Consider the following 22,362-nt stretch of genomic DNA (forward strand, 5'->3'; position numbering starts at 1 on the left):
GTCGTACAAGGAGAGGCTGAGAAATCTGGGCCTGTTTAGCTTGATAAGAGAAGACTGAGAGGGGATCTGATCAATGTGTAGAAATATCTGAAGGGAGGTTGTCAAGAGGATGAGGCCAGACCCTTCTCAGTGGTGCCCAGTGATAGGACAAGAGGCAACGGGCACAAACTGAAACAGAGGACGTTCCAGATGAATATGAAAAACATTTCTTTACTGTGAGGGTGACAGAGCACTGGAAAAGTTTGCCCAGAGAGGCTATGGAGTCTCCTTTTCTGGAGATATTTGAAACCTGCCTGGATGCAATCCTGTGGAATATGCACTAGGTGACCCTGCTTGTCAGGGGTTTGGACCAGTTGATTTCCAGATGTCCCTTCCAACCTCAACCATTCTGTAATTCTGTGATTCTGTGAACAGGCAGATGTAATTGTGAGGCCATTCTCTATAATCTTTCCTCAATCATCAAAACTGGGAGAAGTTTCCAGACTGAAGGAAAGCAAAAAGTATTGTTTTCTTCAAGAAGGTCCTTTGCAAGTACAGGATTGATCAACCTCACCTTAGTCTCTGGGAAGGTGATGGAACAGCTAATCCTGGAAACTATTTCCAGGCACATGAAAGAGAAGAAAATCATCAGGAGTGGTCAGAAGGGATTCACCAAGAGGAAGTCATTCCTAACCAACCTGATAAGCTTGTATAATGAAACCATCATCCTGATGGATGGGGGGGGGAGGGGGATGTTTTCTTCCTGGACCAAACCTTGCCACATAAACTCACTACACCATGAAGTCTCCTATCAGCCTCTTCTTCTCCAAGCTGAATAATCCAAGTGACTTCAGCTGCTCCTCACTGTAATGGGTTTACATGGCAATGTTTCAGTAGCGGGGGGCCATAGGGGTGGGTTCTGTGAGAAGAATCCAGAAGCTGCCCCATGTTAGATAAGGGCCCCACTGCTGGCAAGAGCTGAGCCAATAAGCAATGTTGTTTGCACCTCTGTGAGAGCATATTTAAGAAAGAGGAAAAAAAAATATGCTGTGCAACAACAGCTAGGAAAATGAGGAGTGAGAACCAGCCCTGCAGACACCAAGGTCAGTGCAGAAGGAGGGGAGGAGGTTCTCCAGGCACTGGAGCAAAAGTTCCCCTGCAGCCTGTGGAGAAGACCATGGTGAAGTAGGCTGTCCTACTGCAGTCCATGGTGTACCACGGCAGAGCCAATCTCCATGCTGCAGCCTGTGGAGGAGACCATGGTGGAGCAGGTGGATCTGACCTGAAGGATGCTGTGGCCTGTGGAAAACACCTGACAGAGCAGATACTGGGCCAGACCTGTAGCCTGTGGAAAGGAGACCACGCAGGAGTAGGTGACCTGGCAGGAGCCACTGCCTGTGGTGGACCCAGGTTGGAGCAGTTTGCTCCTGATCGATGGACCCCATGGTACAGGCCCATATTTGGAGCAGTTCTTGAAGAGCTGTTGCCTTTGGGAAGCCCACACAGGATCAGTGGGGGAAGGATGGCATCCCATGGGAGGGACCCCACATTAGAGCAGTGAAAGAGAGTGTCTGAGAAAGAGTGGCGCAGATAAAGCGTTAGGGACTGACTGCAACCCTTATTTCCCCGTTCCCATGCACCGCTCAGGGGGAAGAGGTGGAAGAGGGTGGATGGGGGGGAAGGCATTTTTGGTTTCTTTCCATTGTTTCTCACTTCTCTAGCTTGTTAGTAATATGAAATAAATGTTACTGTCTCCCTACTCTGAGTCTGTTTTGCCCGTCAGGATAATTGTTGAGTGATCTCCCCATCCTTATCTCAACCCTTGAACCCTTTGCATCATGTTTTCTCCCCCCTTCCCTTTGAGAAGGGGGAGTGAGAGAGTGGCTGTGGTAGAGCTCAGCTGCCCACCCAAGTAAAACCACCATACATGGTGGTCTACAACCTCCTCATATGAAGGGGAGTGGAGAGGCAGGCACTGATCTATTATCTCTGGTGACTGGTGATAGAACCTGAGAGAACAGCCTGAAACTGCAACAGAGGAGGTTCAGATTGAAGATCCTCAAAAGGTTCTTCACTGAGAGTGTGGTAAGGCACTGGAAAAGGCTCCCCAGAGAAGGGATCATGACACCAAGCCTGCCGGACTTCAAGTGTTTGATCAGTGCTCTCAGACATATAGTCTGATATTTTTGGGTGGTCCTTTGGGGACACAGGAGTTGGGCTTGATGATCCTTTTGGGTCCCTTCCAACTCAGATATATTCCTTTGATTCTGGTGGACAAAAAGCTCAGCAAGAGCCAGCAGTGCGTGTTTGCAGCCCATGCGGCCAACTGCATCCTGGCCTGCATCAAAAGAGGAGTGGCCAGCAGGTCAAGGGAGGTGATTGTCCCCCTCTACTCTGCCCTCATGAGGCCCAGCTTGGAATACTGTGTCCAGGTCTGGAGCCCCCAGCACAAGAAGGATGTGGACCTGTTAGAACAGGTCCAGAGGAGGGCGACAAGGATGATCAAGGGGCTAGAACACCTCTCCTATGAAGATATGCTGAGAGAGCTGGGCTGTTCAGCCTAAAGAAAAGGCTCTGCAATGACCTTATTGAGGCTTTTCATTACTTAAAGGGGACTTATAAAAAAGATGGAGCTTGACTCTTTGCTCAATCAGATAATACCAGGACAATGAGGAATGGTTTTAAAGTAAAAGAGGGGAGATTTAGATTACAGATTAGGAGGAAATTCTTCACTCAGAGGGTAGTGAGTCACTGGAAGAGGTTGCCCAGAGAGGTTGTGGATGCCTCATCCCTGGAGGTGTTCAAGGTCAGGTTAGATGAGGCCCTGAGCAATCTGATCTAGTGGGTGACATCCCTGCCTATGGCAGGGACATTGGAACTAGATGATCTTTAAGGTCCCTTCCAATCCAAGTCATTCTATGATAATGTAGGATGAAAATAACATAAGCTCTGTGTGTATTTCAGATACACATTCTTAAAAGTATGTAATATCTATGATAGATATTGAAAAAAAAAAAGAAAAAAAAACTTGTAATTTAAGGTATTTTTACATCCGTTTTCAATTCCAGTTAAAACTCCCTTTGAACAATCAGCTCAATTTGTTAATATAATAAGATCCACCTTGTTTCCATCGAAAAAGCCCCCCAAAAAGATCAGTCTTCTTTTCAGTATTAAGTGGTGCTTTGCTCATTTATGGAATTTGTCAGGACACCAGTCATCAGAGAAGGAAAACCCTATGTGCACCCACAGAGACTTGTCAGCTCATCAGCACCCAAACCAGGGGCTCACTTTCATGATTGAAAGGGCTGTTCAGTTCTCAGCTCTGTTCATTGTTAAGCTGCTTTGCTGAGTGTAGACTGGTGTTAACTGATTTTGTTTATCTGCTGAGACTTGGATGAAAATCTGGACCACTAGTGGTGGTTTCTAGGATAGGATGGAATGGGCAAATCAAAGGGATAGAAAGTGATATACATATCTCTTATTTCCAGTACACAATACTCTATTTGTTATAAGGAATACCTACAGGGAAATCAGTCAGTGTTTATGCACTTTCTATTCAAATGGACAAAAAAAAAAAAAGGACATATTAGACCATTAGGTCTTCTGCTTCTTAAAGTTCTCTCCACTGAGAAGAAACTCCTTCATGAAGATTAATTTAACTGTGAAAAAACTCTGTAAATAAAATCACTACTATAAATCCATTGGGGATATTTCTGAGAGGTAAAAACTTTCAGAGGAGGTAGTGTTTATTTAATCATAAGTGTACCAAACAGAATTCGTAGTGGTGAGATAATCCTTAAAGGGAAAATGTCTCCTAAACAGAGCACTCTATATGGGAGCATCTTTCAACATGCACTTATCTGAAGTTCTTTACAAATAAAATCCCACATAATCACAGAATGGCTGAGGTTGGAACGGACCTCTGAAGATCATCTAGTTCAACCCCTCTGCTGAGCAGGATCACCTAGAGCACATTGCACAGGATGTCATCCAGGCGGGTTTTGAATATCTCCAGAGAAGGAGAATCCACAGCCTCTCCGGGCAACCTGTTCCAGTGTTCTTTCACCCTCACAGTAAAGAAGTTCCCCCTCATATTCAGACAGAACCTCCTGTGCTTCAGTTTGATCCCATTGCCTTTTGTCCTGTTACTGGGCTCCATCCTCTCGACACCCTCCCTTAAGATATTTATATAGATTAATGTGGTCTTCCTTCAGTCTTCTCTTTTCCAGGCTAAACAGGCCCAATTCTTTGAGCCTGTCTTCATATGACAGGTGCTGCAGTCCTGTAATCATCTCTGTAGCCCTCATCTGGACTTGATCCAGTAGTTCTATGTCCCTCTTGTACTGGGGAGCCCAGAACTGGACACAATACTCCAGGTGTGTCCTCATCAGGGCTGAGTAGGGGGGAAAGATCACCTCCCTTGACCTGCAGGCAACACTTTTCCAAATGCATCCCAAGATACCATTGGATTTCTTGTCCATGAGGGCACATTGCCAACTCATGGTTAGCCTGCTGTCCACCAGGTCTCCCAGGTCTCTCTCTGCAGAACTGCATGCACTCTAGCAGGTCACCCCCCAGCCTGTAGTGGTGCTTGAGGTTATTCCTCCCTAGGTGCAGGACCCTGAACTTGTCTTTGTTGAACTTCATGAGGTTCCTCTCGGCCCATCAACAAACTTTTGTAGGATAAAGATCTCTTGATCTCTTATGGGATAAAGGATATCTGTTGAAATTAGAGTCACGAGTAAGAGACAATCTCAACAAGCCTATGGTGTTGTTGAGGAAGTGATCACTTTTATTATAGAAATAAAATTAAATGTTTATTACTGGAAAATGTATGTCTGCTTCTAGCAAAATTTCAGTCTTACCTAAATGATCAGTAGAGTATGGAGGAATACACTATTGATACTCTTTACAACTTCTACACTTTGTATATACAAAAATTAAAATCTATGAAGAGTATAAATCATGTTGGTTCCCTGCTCAAAACTAGTAAACAACTGTAACTGAAAATTTGAAAAGAAAAAAGCAGGGGAGGCATACATGAAAGATCTATTATCCTATAATTAACAACTTGTTATTCGAAACCTCTTTTCACTTCTGTTCTCTTACCCCACCTGCTTTTCCTTTAAAAATAAATAAATAAATAAATAAAAATGATTTTTAAAAGATATTTCTTTGAGAGTTTTCAATTTAATATTTGTTGCTTTCCAGTCCTTTGGGAATGTTGTTATCTTACATATAAATAGTGTATTTCTCTGTTTTACATAAAGATCACTGTTTGTTTGTTTGTTTTTCCTAACACTTTTTATTCTCTCTGTCCTCCTAAAATGTCTAGAATAACAACTAAATGTATTATGCAGGATGTCTCATCTGTAGGAAGATATTGTGAACTACCAATCTTTCTCACATGTAAATGTTGGAAGCAAAAGTGACTCTAATCATCCTCTAGTGATATCAAATATATACAGCTTTGTCAGTGTGACAGAAGTCATCAAGAAATAACTTTCACTTTGTTAGACAAGAGTAAATGCCACATCAATTAGTAATTCAGTAATATTTCTTCAGCTACTACTTTCACAATAAACTTTTATGTTTGCCCAGTATTTGAATGAAAGCAGATAATGGAAGGATTTTTCATCTCTCTCTCTTTTTTTTGTTCTTTTTTTTTTTAAATGGAAATGATGCTTAAAATCTATATGTTTTTTGTTGTTGTTGTGCTTTTTTTATAGCACAGAATATTTTGATCGTTGATTCTACTGTATAATCAGTCACTATACTCAATAATATAATAGATTTTTCAACTTGTTTAATCTGACTGTCTTGATTTCATGGTGAGATTATGATGAGCAATTCCTATTTACTCTAGAGTTCAGCATTAAGATAATTGCATAATAAACCGCAATCAACGAGGACCCTTAAAGATTGCCACTTTATTTTCAGATGTTATTGTTTTTAAACACAAATCTTGACAACCAATTTTGGCTAACATGCAAAGTGGTATTCAGAATAGAAAGGAGGCATGAAACCTGATAACTTTTTTACCTCGGTTATCAAGCATCTCAAAAAATATTTTCTTGTCCAACAGTAGGTTAATATGAAGTCAGGTTTAGGTAACTTCGTAAAAAGGTAATTGATCATTAGTTCATATTTCATATTTTAAACTGGTTATTTTATTGCTTGGTCTATCTCATAGTGTTTTGTTTTGTTTTTTATTTTTATTTTTATTTGTTTTGCTTGTCTGAAAGAAAATATGCAACATATTTGAGACAAACCACGGTAAAATGATTCTGTCTAACTCTGAGCTAAGTCTGAGAAACCCAAACATTTCTTTTCATATTTTGTAATAACATATGACAGGTCAATTTAAACAAAATACATAGTATTTGCTGACTACAGTAAAAGGTTGATGTTAAAATAATGTGTTGCTGTTAAGAGCAGATAATTGAGCATACTAAAGTGTAGGTACTATCTGCTACAGCAAATGCAATTTAAAAAAAAAAAAAAAGCCCTAAGGTTTCCTTAACAAAGAGTGCTCATACAGATAATATTTGATATCTAGAATTTTACAATTTCTCAGTGTGGCTGTTCAGCAGAAATCTCTCTCTCTCTTTTTTTTTTTTTTTTGTATATTTAATCTACAATAAATTTTAATATATATATATATATATATCTCAGTCCTAAACATGTTAATGGCAGGAAATTTTGTAAACTATTAGTAAGATTTTTTTTCTAAACAGCAGTGTAAGTATCACAGTACGTGCATGTATTTTATAAGAAATCCTCCTCCCGTGAGAGTGATTCTTTCTGAATTTACCGTAGGTGAGCTACCATGTGTTCTCTTATTTGCTATATAACAGAATCAAACAAAACAAACAAAAACATAAAACCCCCAAATCCTAGGTCACCAGTGCTCCTGTGGAAATACAAATGACTCCTGTTGTTAAAGGAAATATTTTTTATGATTCTGAAATATTTAAACAAGGTAGCTTGCACTCCGCCCCACTACCCCCCCCCCCCCCCCCTTTTTTTTTTCGTCTTGTAAAACTCTGTTCTCTCTTTCACTCTTGCCTTTTCCACAAGTACTGGATGGAAAATAACCATCTGTATTTTCTACATAATGCCATTTTTAATCTCCTTCCCACAAACGGTGCTTACCTTGTCCAGCTTAATACTTTATATAAACCCTGAAACTTCAGATCCCAGCAGAAGCTTTCTTCAGGTCTTACTAGAGCTCTACTAAAATGTCTAGTACCCACATTCTTTCTAGGTTTCATGCATTATTTTCAGTCCCACACCTGACACATCACCTCTAATCATTTTCCATAGCAATCAGGCTCCTCCCTCCTCTGCTGCCCTTAATAGACAAACAAGGCCTTTTCCAGTGTGAGGAAGTGTTATGGTAACAGCACTACCACTTTGCTCATTGCCCCAGTCAGTGTTATTCAGTTCACCTTTGCACAGAGCCAGAGGATAGGATGGCTGTGCAAAAGCTTTCATTTTTCTGCTAGCTGATGGCTGACCCACAGGCAGAAAGCATCCCAATCTGAGCTAGGTGTCTTCTCAACTCCCTTCTCCTCATCCCTGTCTCCTTAAAATTGTATTTGTTGCTGGAAACTGTTAATGGTTTCTGAATAGATCTTCTAAGGATGTTGTAGGTCAGAGTACCATTAGCAAGAGGCAAGTTTTGGATGTTCAGCCAAACATAGAATCATAGAATCGTAGAATATTCTGAGTTGGAATGTATCCATAGGGATTGTTGAGTCCAACTCCTGGCACCACACAGGTCTACCCAAAAATTCAGACCATATGACTAAGAGCATAGTCCAAATGCTTCTTAAACTCTGACAGGCTTGGTGCCGTTACTACGTCCCTAGGGAGCCTGTTCCAGTGCACGACAACCCCCTCAGTGAAGAACTTTCCCTGATATCCAGCCTGAACCTTCCCTGTTGCAGCTTGACTCCCTTCCCTCCGGTCTTATCACTGATCACTAAAGAGAATAGATTGGCGCCTGCCCCTCCACTCCCCCTTGTGAGGAAGCTGTAGATCGTGATGAGGTCCCCCCTCAGCCTTCTCTTTTCCAGGCTAAACAGGCCAAGTGACCTCAGCTGCTCCTCGTATGTCTTCCCCTCTAGGCCCTTCACCATCTTTGTAGCCCTTCTCTGGACGCTCTCCAATAGTTTCACATCCTTTTTGTACCATGGTGCCCAGAACCGTTCACAGTGCTCAAGGTGAGGCCGCACCAGTGCAGAGTAGAGCGGGTTGGTGATTGTCCAGCTGTCCAGTCCATCCAGATCACTCTGCAAGGCATTTCCACCCTCAACAGAGTCAACACCTCCTCCCAGTTTAGTATCATCAACAAAGTTACTTAAAACACCTTCTAGTCCTACATCCAAATCATTTATAAAAACATTGAAAAAAAACTGGCCTTAAAATGGAGCGCTGGGGGACCCCATTGTTGACTGGTCACCATCCTGATGTAACCCCATGTACCATAACACTTTGAGCCCTACCCATCAGCCAATTTTCACCCATTATATGATGTTATTGTGCAGCTGTATGCTGGACATTTTATCCAGTAGGATCCTATGGGAAACTGTGTCAAAATCTTTACTGAAGTCCAAAAAGATCAGCTGGCTTTCCTTGATCAACTACATGGGTGATCTTATCATAAAAGGAAATCAAATTAGTCAAACAGGACCTACCCCTCGTGAACTCATGTTGGCTGGGACTGATGACTGCATTGTCCCCCAGGTGCGCTTCAATAACTCCCAGAATAACCTTCTCCATAATTTTACCAGGCACTGACATGAGACTGACAGGACTGTAGTTGCCAAGGTCTTTTTTCTTGCCTTTCTTGAAAATTGGTACAGTATTTCCCAGCTTCTAGTCAACTGGGACCTCTCCAGATTCCCAAGATTGTTGAAAAATAATTGAGAGAGGTCCCGCAATGACATCAGCCAGCTCTCTGAGCACCCTGGGATGAATCCCATCCAGACCCATGGACTTGTATGGATCCAAGTGGAGCAGCAAATCCCGCACACATTCAGGGGAGGCTAGGAGTTTATCATTCCCACTGACACAGTCCAGCAGCTCAAGGCACCTGGGGTCCCAAAGCCCATCATCAGCTTTGAAGACAGAGGCAATGAAGGCATTAAACATCTCTGCTTTGCCTATGTCCTTGTTTGTGAGGAGAGCATTTATGTGGTTTCCTTAGCTCAGATTATAGGCTTGTTCTTCTAACAGTGTATTTGGGTCTGCCATACTTCTATGTATAATGCAGAGCTTAAAGTGATACGCTACATCCTTTTCAATGACCTTTTATTGTGGTGAATCTGTGACTCATCTTATATATAGATTTCCAAGAAGTAGACTTTTGATGTGCACTCTTACAAATAGCTTTTGTTATTTTGATGATGGGGTTTGTATGCTTCTAAACCAGGAGTAGGGAAAATCTTTGTTCACAAAATAGAGAGTTTTATTTCAAGTTGGGATACCTGCAAATAAGAAGAGATTCTGAAGTATAAATTATTTCCTATTCAGATAGTTCAAACTTTTTTTTTTTTTTTTTGGAGGGGGGGGTAGAGAGAAAATAATAATAATAGAAACTTGAAACTGGATAGTTTTGTCACCTAAAAATGTAATATGAAAATCTGCTCCAATTAATTTCATTTTTTAAGTGTTTGAACTAAATGTTTATTTGGCTGCTCCTTTCAATTTAAAGATAAACTTCATGAAGTTGTGTTGTTTTGACTTTTGTCTAGAGGTCATCTATGTTTTAATGCTTTATGTTGTACCTATAGTCTGTCGCTGAAAGTCATGTTACTTTTTGAGGTCTCTGTAATAACTCACTGTTGAAAAGGTCTGCTCATCTGTTGCTACTTTAGCATGCTAGCATTGTTCATTGAAGGTATGGAGCCTTGTGAATATGTCCATTGAGCTGGGGTGTGGGTCATTTTCAGCAGGCTTGCCACTGAAAATTGCAGGAGAAAATCTTTCTGGAAACCTGCTGGCATTATCCACCCAGCTTCATCATTTGTTTTTCTTGTGACTACTTCACTTCCCAATGAAATAGGATCTTCAAAACTTTTGAAGGGATGTTGAGGTCCTATGAATTTAAGATTAAATTCATAGATATGACTGCATACTTTTTGCAGTCCCTGCATAAATTCTGCACTGAGATAACTCAAAATAAATTTACACATATTCAAATTTAAACCATTATCAGTTTGGTCTGATTTTTTCCCTCCTCTCTAAACTAGGTGTGAAACTGTAATACAAGCAAAATTTAATTCCCAGTCAAAAATTTTGCCATTTTTAATGGCAACTGGAAACTTAAGAGGGTCCATAACACAAAAGTTTAGTGTGGGATCTTCCAGAAGGGGTAAACTGATCATGATTTGAACATCAAAGAAGCTGAGAGATTTCAATATATTTTTTAATTTACTTTAATTTAAATTTAAATTATTTAATTTAAATTTTAATTTAATTTTTAATTTTTACAGGGTGGAAATTATTTGTGTTGTAGTTCAGTTTTTCCTTGGGATAAGGCACTCAAGGATACTTCAAGGATACTAGATGGTTATCATCACAAATCTTATTTGAAGGATTAATTTTTAACATTGTTGGTAATTTCTTTTAATAGCTTTTGTTGATATATCTAAGCATGATGGCCAAAATCTTTATTCTTGTAATTATTAGTAGAGAAATATTTTGCCACAAAATGGAACTGAAGGTTGTGTAAGTGAGGATAAATAAAAAAATAGAGAGTACTTTAAGCTGTGTATCTTGAAAAGCTTGTCCTGTTTATTGCCCATCTCCCCATCATCAAAGATATGAAAGGCTGAAGCCTACTTACTTCAAGAACTGGCTTTCACAATTTCCCAGTATGATTGCTACACTCGTTTGGAATACTTGGCTGATAGATCCCTGGCTTTCATCTTGTGACAATGGAAAGGAGGGCATTCCCAGTGACAGGCCAAAAATATGAAGCAAACTTCCTACAAAGCTGATCTTAAACAAGTGGAGCCTCTTTCACACAATTTTCAAGCTCAGTACAAGTCTTATGTGTATTCACTACCAATTCCCAATAGCTATGTAGTAATGACACTGAACACAGGAGGAACTCCAGAACGTTATGGTAAAGAAACAGCTTCAAAGCAAAGAAAGAAAAGCAGTACTTTCTAGAAATAATTTTGATGTATCTTTAATCATTTTTATGTGCTCAAATACTCCGATGATTAGTGTCATAGATATACCTATAAATAAATCACAGATAGTTGGAAAACATCTCTGAAACATAAACCAAAGAATTCATCATTTGTAATGCACATGAGAAATATTTTATTAGCTGTGCAAGTGAGCTGATATGCAAGTACAGTATGTTAATTTGCAGAGTTTGCTTTGAGGAACACAAACTGTTCCTTAACTCTATAAAAATGAAAGTAGCTTATACAAAATAAAGTTCTGAAATCAACGGGAAAATGTATTCAGAATTTTTAAGTAGCCCTTGGTAAGGAAACTGAAGTTAAGAGTTGTTCAATATTTCAATTATAAATTCAAATGTTGAAGTGTAATATTATTGCCATTACAGTAGTATTCGTATAATTATAGGACTGTTGAAAACGAAGGGAAAAATAAGTTAATGCATTAAGTATGTGAAAGAAAAAAAAAAAAGCAAATAAGATGACAACAGAAAAAAAAAAAAAAGAGAGAGAGAGAGAGAGAGAGACAACAATTAGAGGAAAAGTATTACCATTAAAATAAAGTTGACAGGTATTAGAAATATTATCACATGATCTGCAATAGTGTAATAAAATATTAAGTTCAGTATTGCCAAATTCCATACTGTCATCTAAAATAATGAGGAGGGGAAAGAACTATGATTACTAGGTAAGATTTGAACAGATCTTCAACTCTTGTAAGTGGAACATAACATTCTTGTGCTATGCTGGAGATGAAAATCTACCCTACTTGGAAACAATCAAAGAGATTATTATTAACAAGGTGTTTGGAAAGTTAGGAACAGAATATCTTTTCAAGAACTTTACCAAGATATAAAAGGTTAGAAATAGCGTGATAGTTAGCAATGGAATTTGAACCACATAAAAGCTTCTTAGGAAAGGGTGCTGAGAAGGTAGCCACTTTAAAAGCTCGAGGAAATGTACCACTGGAAAAAAAAAAAAAAAAGAGAGAGAGAGAGAGATCATTTATAAAAGCTGTTATGTGGTGGGAGAATCAGAAGAGGTAAAATCATCAAACATAAGGTAGAGTGAAAGTGCTTGTGTTTTTATATAAGATGATACTAATTGAATAGGGTAGGTAGAAGCAGGGAACAAACAGATTTGGTAATAGGACAATAATTAAAAGTTACAGAAAAAAAGGAAAAAAACACTTTGGTTAAGCAATGCATCAGATGTGCATGGTAATCTTTTTTTAGTAACTGGAAAAGGTCATTTTATTATTCATTAAACAACTTATTCAAAATATTTTTAAAACAGTGACAATGAAAGTACCACTTTCAAAGTACTTTCTAGGTGATAGATTTTTAGGCTAGAGTACCGATGTTAAAAATTATTTCTAAATTTCAGTATAGAGAGTGTTACATAGTACAGTAGGGTTTTTTTATGTCAATATGAGAAAATCTTGCACTGATTTTTAGGATAATGAAGTTAACAGGGAAAATAGCTATTTATTGCTCAAGGGGAATCATTATAACTATAAAAACAAATGATCATAAATATAAAAACAATATCTAAATTTTAGGAGCATTATAAAATGGAATGACAGCACATATTTGTAATTGCACGTATAGCTTCTTCTGATTTCAAAACCCTAATGCTGAGGTAAATTTGTGGTTGATGAAACGGTTTTCTAAAAATAGGATATGAGTCAGCTAAGGTATTCTTTGAATTGTGACAACTTAAAGAGAAATTTAGGATCTTCTATATTTCACTCCCACCTATGATTTTTTAATTGGTACACTGTTAGATATCTGTGAATTTGACTAAATCTTTATGAAGAAATATTTACAATATACTTAGAAGATGAATGGAAATTTATCATTTGAGTTCAGATATTTATAATTTTAATTCAAAAAATGAGAACAAATGCTGTCAAAGTTAACCATCTAGTTATAAGCAAAAATTAAAACATTTAGCTAAAAAGCAGTGATAAAATAACAATTAAATAGACAAGTAAAATTTCAGATTATGGCATTCAAGGAGAGGAGGGATAATTAGAAATGGAGAAAACAAAGAAAACAGTTTTAAAGATTGATAAAGTTATTGATATAATTTTTAAAATCTCTAGGAAAAATACTCTTAGTGAAAGGTATGAAAATACAATAGATCATAGACATAGAATCATAGATATTTAGAAGAATCCATTCTGGATGAGCATCTTAGGCTAGGTAAGAAAGAAATGGACCAAAGTGTTAAGAATTTCCACAAGAATATAAATTTTAACTTGTAGAGGTAAAAGAATGGGGAAGATAAAAATGGCTTAGAAGTAAAAGGCCAAGCAGGAAATGTGGCAACTGTGAGAAGGAAGACTTTTTCATATTGGGGAATATACTTGAAAAGAGATAAGGCAAGATGAGGTATAATTTATATATAGCTATACTATTGCCAAGAATAATGCTGTATTTTAAGGTGAGTTTTGCACAAATTTTAAAGAAAACAAACATTACAACCAATGTCCATAAGAAAAGGTAAATATGAATGAGAATAAAATGATGAAAAAAAATCCAAGAGTGTAACGGATGTATTGTAACTAGAAAGTAATAGGGATGATTAATGGAAGGTGAAATTAAAAGAAGTGATGTAAGAGCAAAGAGTACTACAAGGTCATCTATAGCAATGAGCTATACGAACCTTGACATTTTTACAATGGATTTTCAACAGAGTGAACTGATCCTAAAGTATAGCAGCTTGAGTGGAACAGAGGAGAAAGAAAGAAAAGGTTATGTTGCAGCATGATGGAAAAAGAGTCTCTTAAAAAAAAATAAGTCTTTTCAACAGCTTAAATCTGAGTTCCTTAGTGACTTGATTAGTCAAATGGATTTTTGTCCCTCAGTTAGTGTTTTCAGTTTACCACATTCTCATACCCCAGGTTTCAGTAAATAATATCTAAATAAATAAAAAAAAAGCTCTAATGTTTAACTTAATACCTCAGCCAAAATGTGTTTCTCCACCTAGTCAGTGTAAACATCTTAATATTACATTAGGAGAATGTGCATTCTGACTACTGATGGCAATTCAAGGGTCCCAAAATGCAGGAAAAATATCCAATTCAAAGTATCACTCCCTACAGCTATGGATTTCGACTTGAGATGTTATCTCAAAATCACTTTTTGTAGTAACCTACTGCTCTACTAAATCCTAGCAATACAAATCAGTCTGGCATTCCCAAAAGCCCAGGGAGAATTTTTCATTGTAAGCAAGCTTTCACTGTAAGTGCATTCAGGTTGCAACAGTTGAACTAGAATCAGGGTATCTCAGAATCAGGGTATCTCAGAAGAGCATAGTGTTAAATAACAACAACAACAACAACAATAATAATAACAGTAATAATAATAATAATGTTTCCTTAAAAAGAGAGAGGAAGAGGGAGAGAGAGAGAGAAAGAAAGAGAGAGAGACAGAGAGAGAGAGAGAGAGAGAGAAAGAAGGAAAGAAAAGAAGCTCAACAAAATTCAAATTTACAAAGATATCTCTCCAGGAATGTGTATTTTTGTGCTTGTGTATTAGGCAAGGGTTCAATGATAATGCATTGTTTGGAGTTCCAATCACATTGTAGTGTCTGAAAAAATAATAATAATAATATGATAATTATTTAGGAATTATTTAAGATTTATAGTTTAGGAATTTCAACTTTGAGTTCTACACTATATATATATATAAATATATATATTTTTTTTCATTTTTACTTTACAAATTTGTTCCTCTTCACACAGGACACTGAAAAATCCTTCCCCTTTCATTTTTCAATATCACTCTAATTTTCTACAGGTGAAAGCAGATTGTTAGTTTGTTTTGATTTCCCAGGCACTCTTTTTGATTGAAGTGAAAATGAAATATGTGAAATACCTGTGTCATGATTTGCATAATGATCTTTTGTTTGTTTGTTTGTTTTATTTTGTTTCACAAATCATTTGGGGGAAATTGGATAAGGGTACATTCTTATTACTTCAGCATATTTTTATACAGGCTGAATCTTGGGAAGGGGTGAAACAGTTCAAACAAAATAAGAACAGACACAAATTTTAGCTCACTTCTGAAGGATGCTGCCATGTTTCTGGTGCTGAACTGCAGGGGAAAAAAAAAAAAAAAAAAAGGCTACTTCAATGGGGTCTGGCTGATACCCTAAGAAGAAATCAGGTGACCTGCTTGTGTTTGTGCAAATCTTTTGATACCCCCTTATGATGGTCCTAGTGTGGGAAGGGGAGGAGAGCACATGAACAGTTCATAAGCACAAGATACTAAGACTAGAAGGAGAAGGGAGCTGCTGAAAGCTGTTTCCTGTTCTTGTCAAAATACAATTTAAAACTGTTGCTTATTTAAAGCTTCTTAGGGACACTCAGGAAAACAGATCTAAATTTAACTAAAGATACATTGTTAAAAGAAATTAATGCAATGACATTCAAGGTCTTCTTGGACGTTCCCTTTCAGAATTAAAGCAACATAAAAATATTAAACCAAAGTAGAGTAAGAAAACTTTAATTTTGAAAAAGGTTGTCTACACAAAGTTTCTATGTAGTTTGACTAGTGCTCTTTACAAAATAGTATTGTGTTTCTTGACAGTTTTGAAATGACTGGTCCTTGTGATATTGTGGCAGCTGTTAAGGACTCCTTTGCCCACTTTGCTCTCCAGCCTTGTATGTCACATGAGACTGAGGCCCCTGTGAGAGTTTGTGTTGTACTATATTTAATTAGGTCCTCACTCGTTTCATTGTTCGTATCTGGAATTTAATGAAATGGCTTCTATGAGTGCCAATGGTAACTATAAATTATATTTACCCTGAAGTAATAATTAAAATCTGCCTTTTAAAATGTGGTTCAGAGGTGTGGTCCCTTTTACTGACAGGGACTTATGTGCTGAACCATCTTAAGATCTATGAGAAAGCAAGCATTGGGACATACATATATTTCAATTTAAATCCCAGGTTTGGGCAATATTATTATTACCAGTAAAAAGGACAATGCTCAGTTATTTGGCCTCTTGGAAGGTCGGATATCTTGCTTTTTGCTTTCGTAAGATTGATTTGTTTCTGCTGATGGTAAGGCACTCAAACACTTGCCAAACAGCACAAATCTAAGGGCCTTCTTTGCATGGTATAAGTCCATTGAGTAGAAATGTGGGGACACATACCCTGTATTTCTAGATAATGCTCAGTACTGGCAGCTAACCCACTGGTATATTTTGTTTTATGACTAAAAACATATCGATGGGTAAAAGAGGCCTTTTGACTTTTTCCATTCAATTTTGCTATTAGGCAGCTGGTAGCTTTCTCACTCTACAACTAGTCTCCTCACAGGAGGGCCCCAATTCTTCACTTCTCGGATTTTTAGAGGTTGATCTCACTCTCACTTGTTGTAATTTATCTATTTAGGAAAGGTTATCTCACACTTAGAATGGAGAACACATAGCCCAGGGAAATCTGGCTTCCATGTCCACTCCAGTGAACATCTGGAGATTGCTCATAACAAAACTCCCTTGCTAATGTCTGACCTAGTTAGGGCCTTTTGTTTGTAGTACCTTATCTGAGGATGTTAAGAATACTCAGTTCAAGTTATTTAGGAGACTTTATTTATTTATTTATTTAAATAAGTTCCTACTTATGTCCTCCATCAGTAAAATGGGGAGAAATATCTGTCAAGCCCATTCAGAGTTTCAGTCAATAAAAATGAAATTCAAATGACCAAATATTAACTTTTATAGTATTGCTTGCAACTGTTAAGCAAACACAAACCATTTTAACACAGGTTAATACATGCAAGAACAAAGTTGTATTTCTAATACCATTTTTGTAAATTGTATCTAGGAAGCAAGTGGTTTGCTGCTGCCTCCTTTGGTGATATTGAAGATCCTCCTGAGCTTCTGCTTCGGCATAGGTCAACCATCTCCTCTTCAAATTAAAACCAATCCTTGCTTAAAGAATCCAGTGTTCAGGTATTGTATTTGTACCTAATGGACAAACATTGCATTTTTTAAACTAATATCCATAGGCAGCTTTTGAGTACAAAGGATACAGAAGATAGGGGATGCTTAAGGGAAGAGATGCTGTTCCTTTTTCCTAAACAAACAAGCTTGTTTTCATGATAGCTTAAACGTATTTCAAGTCTTAAAGAGAACAACATTCAGCCTCTCTCCTGATTTTTTTTTTTTCTAAAAAAAGTTACTGTTTATGCTGTCTCCATAGACCTGGATAGAGAAGCCCATAAAGCATTTATAATTCCCAGACTGTTAATACAGAAACATCATTAAAATATAGAAAGCTGTGTCTATAACTGCTGGTGAACAAGCAGGAAAAAAAGCAATGTTATTAGGGTAGAAAATTCTTTCACTAACTAGGGGAGGGTATGGGTGGATACTGCTTATTGGAGTACTTTGGAGAAATCCCTGGATTTTAAATGGCGGGATGGGGAAAAGGAAAGCAAAAGTCAGGTCCCCCCCCCCCCCCCCCAATATAAGCAAAATTTCCCTGCCTCTGCCTGTCCCTCTGTCCCTTCCCCAGAAATATTAATGAAAGAAAGAAAACAAAATCCAGAAGGGAGATGTGTGCCTTCAGAAGACTTTAGTAAGATTCTGGCAAAGGCTTAACCCTCCCTCATCAGAGAAAATAAGCCTGATTTTATCAACAGAATGAAAACATTAAATAGTTTCCACACACATCCACATTTTTAGTTCCTCTTCCAGAATGGGGGGTCACTGGAATAAGCTTTTCCCTGATCCCTGTTACAATACCATCAGCTGTAAAAGTCATCTGCTCTGTCAGAGAACCTAAATGCCACTAAACAGAACCCACGGGGACAAGCAAAGAATTCAAACATGCATACAAAGGAATCACAAGAACATTAATCTTTTCAAGAACCAACTGACAGTACATTTCAGAAAGCACATATAACTCAATTAACGTTTGTGCTCACAAAACCTTTTAATTTATGAACTATAGCTCTTGGGGTTTGCTAAACAATTAAAATCAAATCTAACTTCTCCCCCTAAATTTTGCAAAACTTATTTTATGTTTAATTCCTGCAACTTCAGCAAGAAGAGTTCTTCTACGTGACCCTGATAATAAGAAAGGAAATATTATTGCTCAGTGATCTGCTGTCATCAATGGACAAAAATTAAATGCTTTTGCTAATCCTTTCACTGTCTCACTAGACTTAGACTATGAAGCTTTGTTGACCCTCCTGGAAATCGTGGCAAGAAATACTGAGAGCCACTTGAGTTACTCTTTTCTTTCAAGAAAGAATCAGAGGGTAGTAGTTGATGATTGCTCTTTTGCCTCGATATGTTCTTATGCAAGACACAATGTTCCTACTTTTTGATATACATGCTACATTGTGAGATCAATTCAGTAATACTCTGTAAACACTGGTTTTGGATCTGATCTGAACAGTAACAGTCATGGCCATGGTGAAACTGGAACTATAGTTCAAACCAGATAAAAGAGCTACTGCTGCCAAATTACTTGAAAAACCTTAGGAAAAGATGAATAAGCTGTTTCTGTGTTAATGCTGATATATTCTTTACAGAACAGCCAACAGTTTAAATATCTTTAAATGTTTGGGTACTTTTATGTGGTAAGGAACACATATTCATTTCTTAAGTGGTTCTCAATATCACTTTGGGTTAAGAACTTCACTGCAGTAATCTCTGCTGTGTCTCTTCAGTGTCAGAATTTCTCTGTTACACCTTTCAGCTGTGTTTACATTTATATTAAAGTCCTAGAGCCTGTAGTGATTTGGGCCCACCCAGATTGAAAAAATCTCTGTCTTTTAAACTGACCTTGATTAAACAAGCTGAGATGACCCAGCCAAGTGGCTTACTGGAGGAGGCAGTTGTATTCTCTCCATGCTTTGGGTACCAACCAGAACCTTCCTGGGGCATCTCGTAGCATATCTCTGGCTTTTTAGCAAGCCGAAACAGTTCTTTAAGTGGGTATAAGACTCATCCAGGAGTGAAAAGCACCTTGTTCTCTAAAAATGAACTGTTTTGATGGCACATTTTTTTCCTTGTTCAACTCCACCCTATAAGGAGATGAAGAACTACAAATTAGGGCCTGTCATGCTGTTAGGACATTTTTAAAAATCATGCTTTAATGTTGTGGAATTTGATGATTCCCAAAGAATGCTACAAGATACACAGACAATACCTTTTGCCATGTGGTGAATAAGACATAAGCCAGAGGGTATATTCTATTCCCTTAGTTGCTATTTGGTTTAAGTTACTTATTGTTAATTTTCTATACCACTGTGATGAGGTTTATACTATCTGTGAATACAGAATATGATGGGTAAGTTTTAGAAACTGTATGTAAGGTTTACTCAAGAAATGAAGCCTTTCCACAGTTTCTTGAAACTTTTATAATTGCTATTAAAAAAAAAAACAAAACAAAACACCAAAGTCCCATAAATATATATGTATGTATATATATATGTATATATATAAATAAATTAGTAGTAACCTTTTTTTCAGTGATGAAATAGGTTAATTTCATAGCTGACTTGAAATCTTGTGACAAGTTCTGGTATTCTATTATGCCATTATTAGTAGAAGAAATAATCCCTTGCAGCTGTGGTAACTCATGATAACACACAATATATACCCATCAAGATATCTCCTGACAGCAATGAAATTAACTCGTGTCACCCCTGTGTCTAACAGAATGTGCTTGCAGCTTCTTCTTAGTATGCCATTTCAGATACCAACAAATTGATATATGGGGAAAATACATCTATTAGAAACAATTGGTTATACCAATATTTTCACTGCCTGCATTGTACGTTTGATGACAGATGTTTCAAGCATGGTAAGCAGACAGTAAGTAATCAAAAGTTTTAAAAAAAAAAAAAGAAATCATAGTTTATGCTTACTTCTTGAATGTGTATTTCCTTAAGCTTCAACAGGACCTATATGGATGCCCTGCACAACTATTTTTACTCCCAGTGCATCCTTGATGGGGTTGCAATCCATTCACAAATCCTCTGGCTCAGAATCGCATGAACCGAAACCTAAAGCCATTCGAATTCCTGCTGCTGAAAGGAGCTATTTTGAAATAACCGGATGATCTGTTACCTCTCCCTTCTTTTTACTTCTAAAACTAATGTTTCTAATACAAAATTATCTATGTGTCTATTAAGCTTTGAGATTATGCTCTTTAAGGTTAGTTCCAAAATGCTGGAAAGCAAATATGTTTTATGATGTTTCTATATAGAGGAAGCAGACAAATCAGATGAGAACAAACACTTTACAACAATACTTTAAAACTGTACTTTTAATGACTTTTTAAAATAAGTGTTTTGAAATAATTGGAAAAGCGAAGAGATGAAACACATTATTTACTGCCACACATATTCTTACTTTCTGATTAGAAAATGTAATCAAACAATTTCCACATCACAAATGTTATCCAAACATTTTGTAGTCCTTGCACAGTACGAATTATCCCCAACTTAACTTCATGTACTACATCCTTGATTATAGGACCATTTTTGACTTTCTTTTTTTCTTAACTAACAAAAAAACACAAATAAACAAACAAACAAAACTCACATTAGACTCATGGAATACTTTCAATTTAGATCTTTTAATAAAATGCAAGTTGAAAGAAGCCTGGTCACAAGGGAAAGCGTTACTTAAAGATTGAAGTTGGCATTACAGAAACAAAAGACAGCTTTAAAAATAGAGGCTACTGTTTTTGTTTCTGCTCTGTGTTTCTTCCCTTGTGGCTAAGCAGCTTTTAGCTTTAAATATTTATTAAATAAAAACATAAATATGACACCCCTTCCTCACCCCCCCCCCCCCCTTTTTTTTTCTTGATTTGGGCAGATCCTATTCTGGGAAACAAAAGCCACTAATGGTATAAAGAAAATACTTACTCTGCAGAAGGTGTGATTCTTAAAATTTGTAAGTTCAAAAAATATGAATTCTTCCCATAAATAAAGCATGAATTCATTCTGAGACTCGTAGGCATTTGACAGCATGAACGGACACTAGCGGGATTTATAAACAGCAGGGTTTTACAGCCTATATTTCATACAGTAAGACATTATAAATTGTAAATTTACAATATGTAATTAATGAAGATGTCAGAAATACTGGGGCTATGTTCCAAAGAGCAGTGAAATGATATCTTACCAGAGAAAAAAAAAAAAATTATTGACACTAAAACTCCATCACTTAGGTTTTCAAAGTGGCATTTAACATTTTAATGGCATTCTACTGAGAGGCTAATATCCTTTGCTGGACTTTGAAAGTATAAGGATAAATGTTTTAAAGCCAGAGGTCATTAGGGGAAAGGTGTGTCACTGAGAGTGTACGGTGCTGCAAAAGTTTTGATTGCACAGCTTTGGGATTGCTATGTGGATCTTGCCTTCCAAACCTTCAGCCACCTCTACCCCCCTAAGACACTGAACCTCTTAACTGATACATTGATTTAAATCTGTTTTAGAGAGGCCAGATGCAATCCAGCCAAAAAAAAGTTAGCTGTCTGGACCTATAAAAGCAAACATGAGAGGGTATCTTTTCTACACTAAAGTGACTACCTTTCACTTATATTTTCAGTCTGTTTGTAAGTCTCTACACCTGGCTCTCCTCCCAGAACCCACCTACTACCTGCAGATGTTGTACTTTTGTTCAAGACAAAAGATTGCAGAAATCTGCAAAAAGGATGCACACGAGCAGCATTTTCATAGTTTCAGATCATTTTCATAATTTGTGGATATTGTTTTATGGCTATCTTTTATACCCAAATATGGTTACTTCCAGCTCTCCTAAATAAAATATCTCCTGTGAGCATTATTTATTTTTCTCTGCTCAGATTATCTCTTTGTATTTCCTAGATAGGACATACCTGTCAAGGTATGTATGGGTCTTATGCTTCATTTTTCAAGATCATGGGACCAGGAGAAAAGCTAGCACATGAAATCACAACTATCATCAAAGGAATTGTTAACAAATCCCAGAAGACACTTTATCAGACAAAACAAAATAAACAACAACAGCAAGAAAATTAGTTTATGGAGTACTTTCAATGGAATCCAAAGCATAACAAATGTGTAAAATTGCTGAGATCAAAGAATACTGACTGGAATGGATACAAAGGAAGGCAACTAGGATGATCACGGGAAAGAAAAGAGGAGACACTGAAAGATCTTGG

The sequence above is a fragment of the Anser cygnoides genome, chromosome 2, assembly GCF_040182565.1.
Source record: "Anser cygnoides isolate HZ-2024a breed goose chromosome 2, Taihu_goose_T2T_genome, whole genome shotgun sequence".
Taxonomy (NCBI): Eukaryota; Metazoa; Chordata; class Aves; order Anseriformes; family Anatidae; genus Anser; species Anser cygnoides.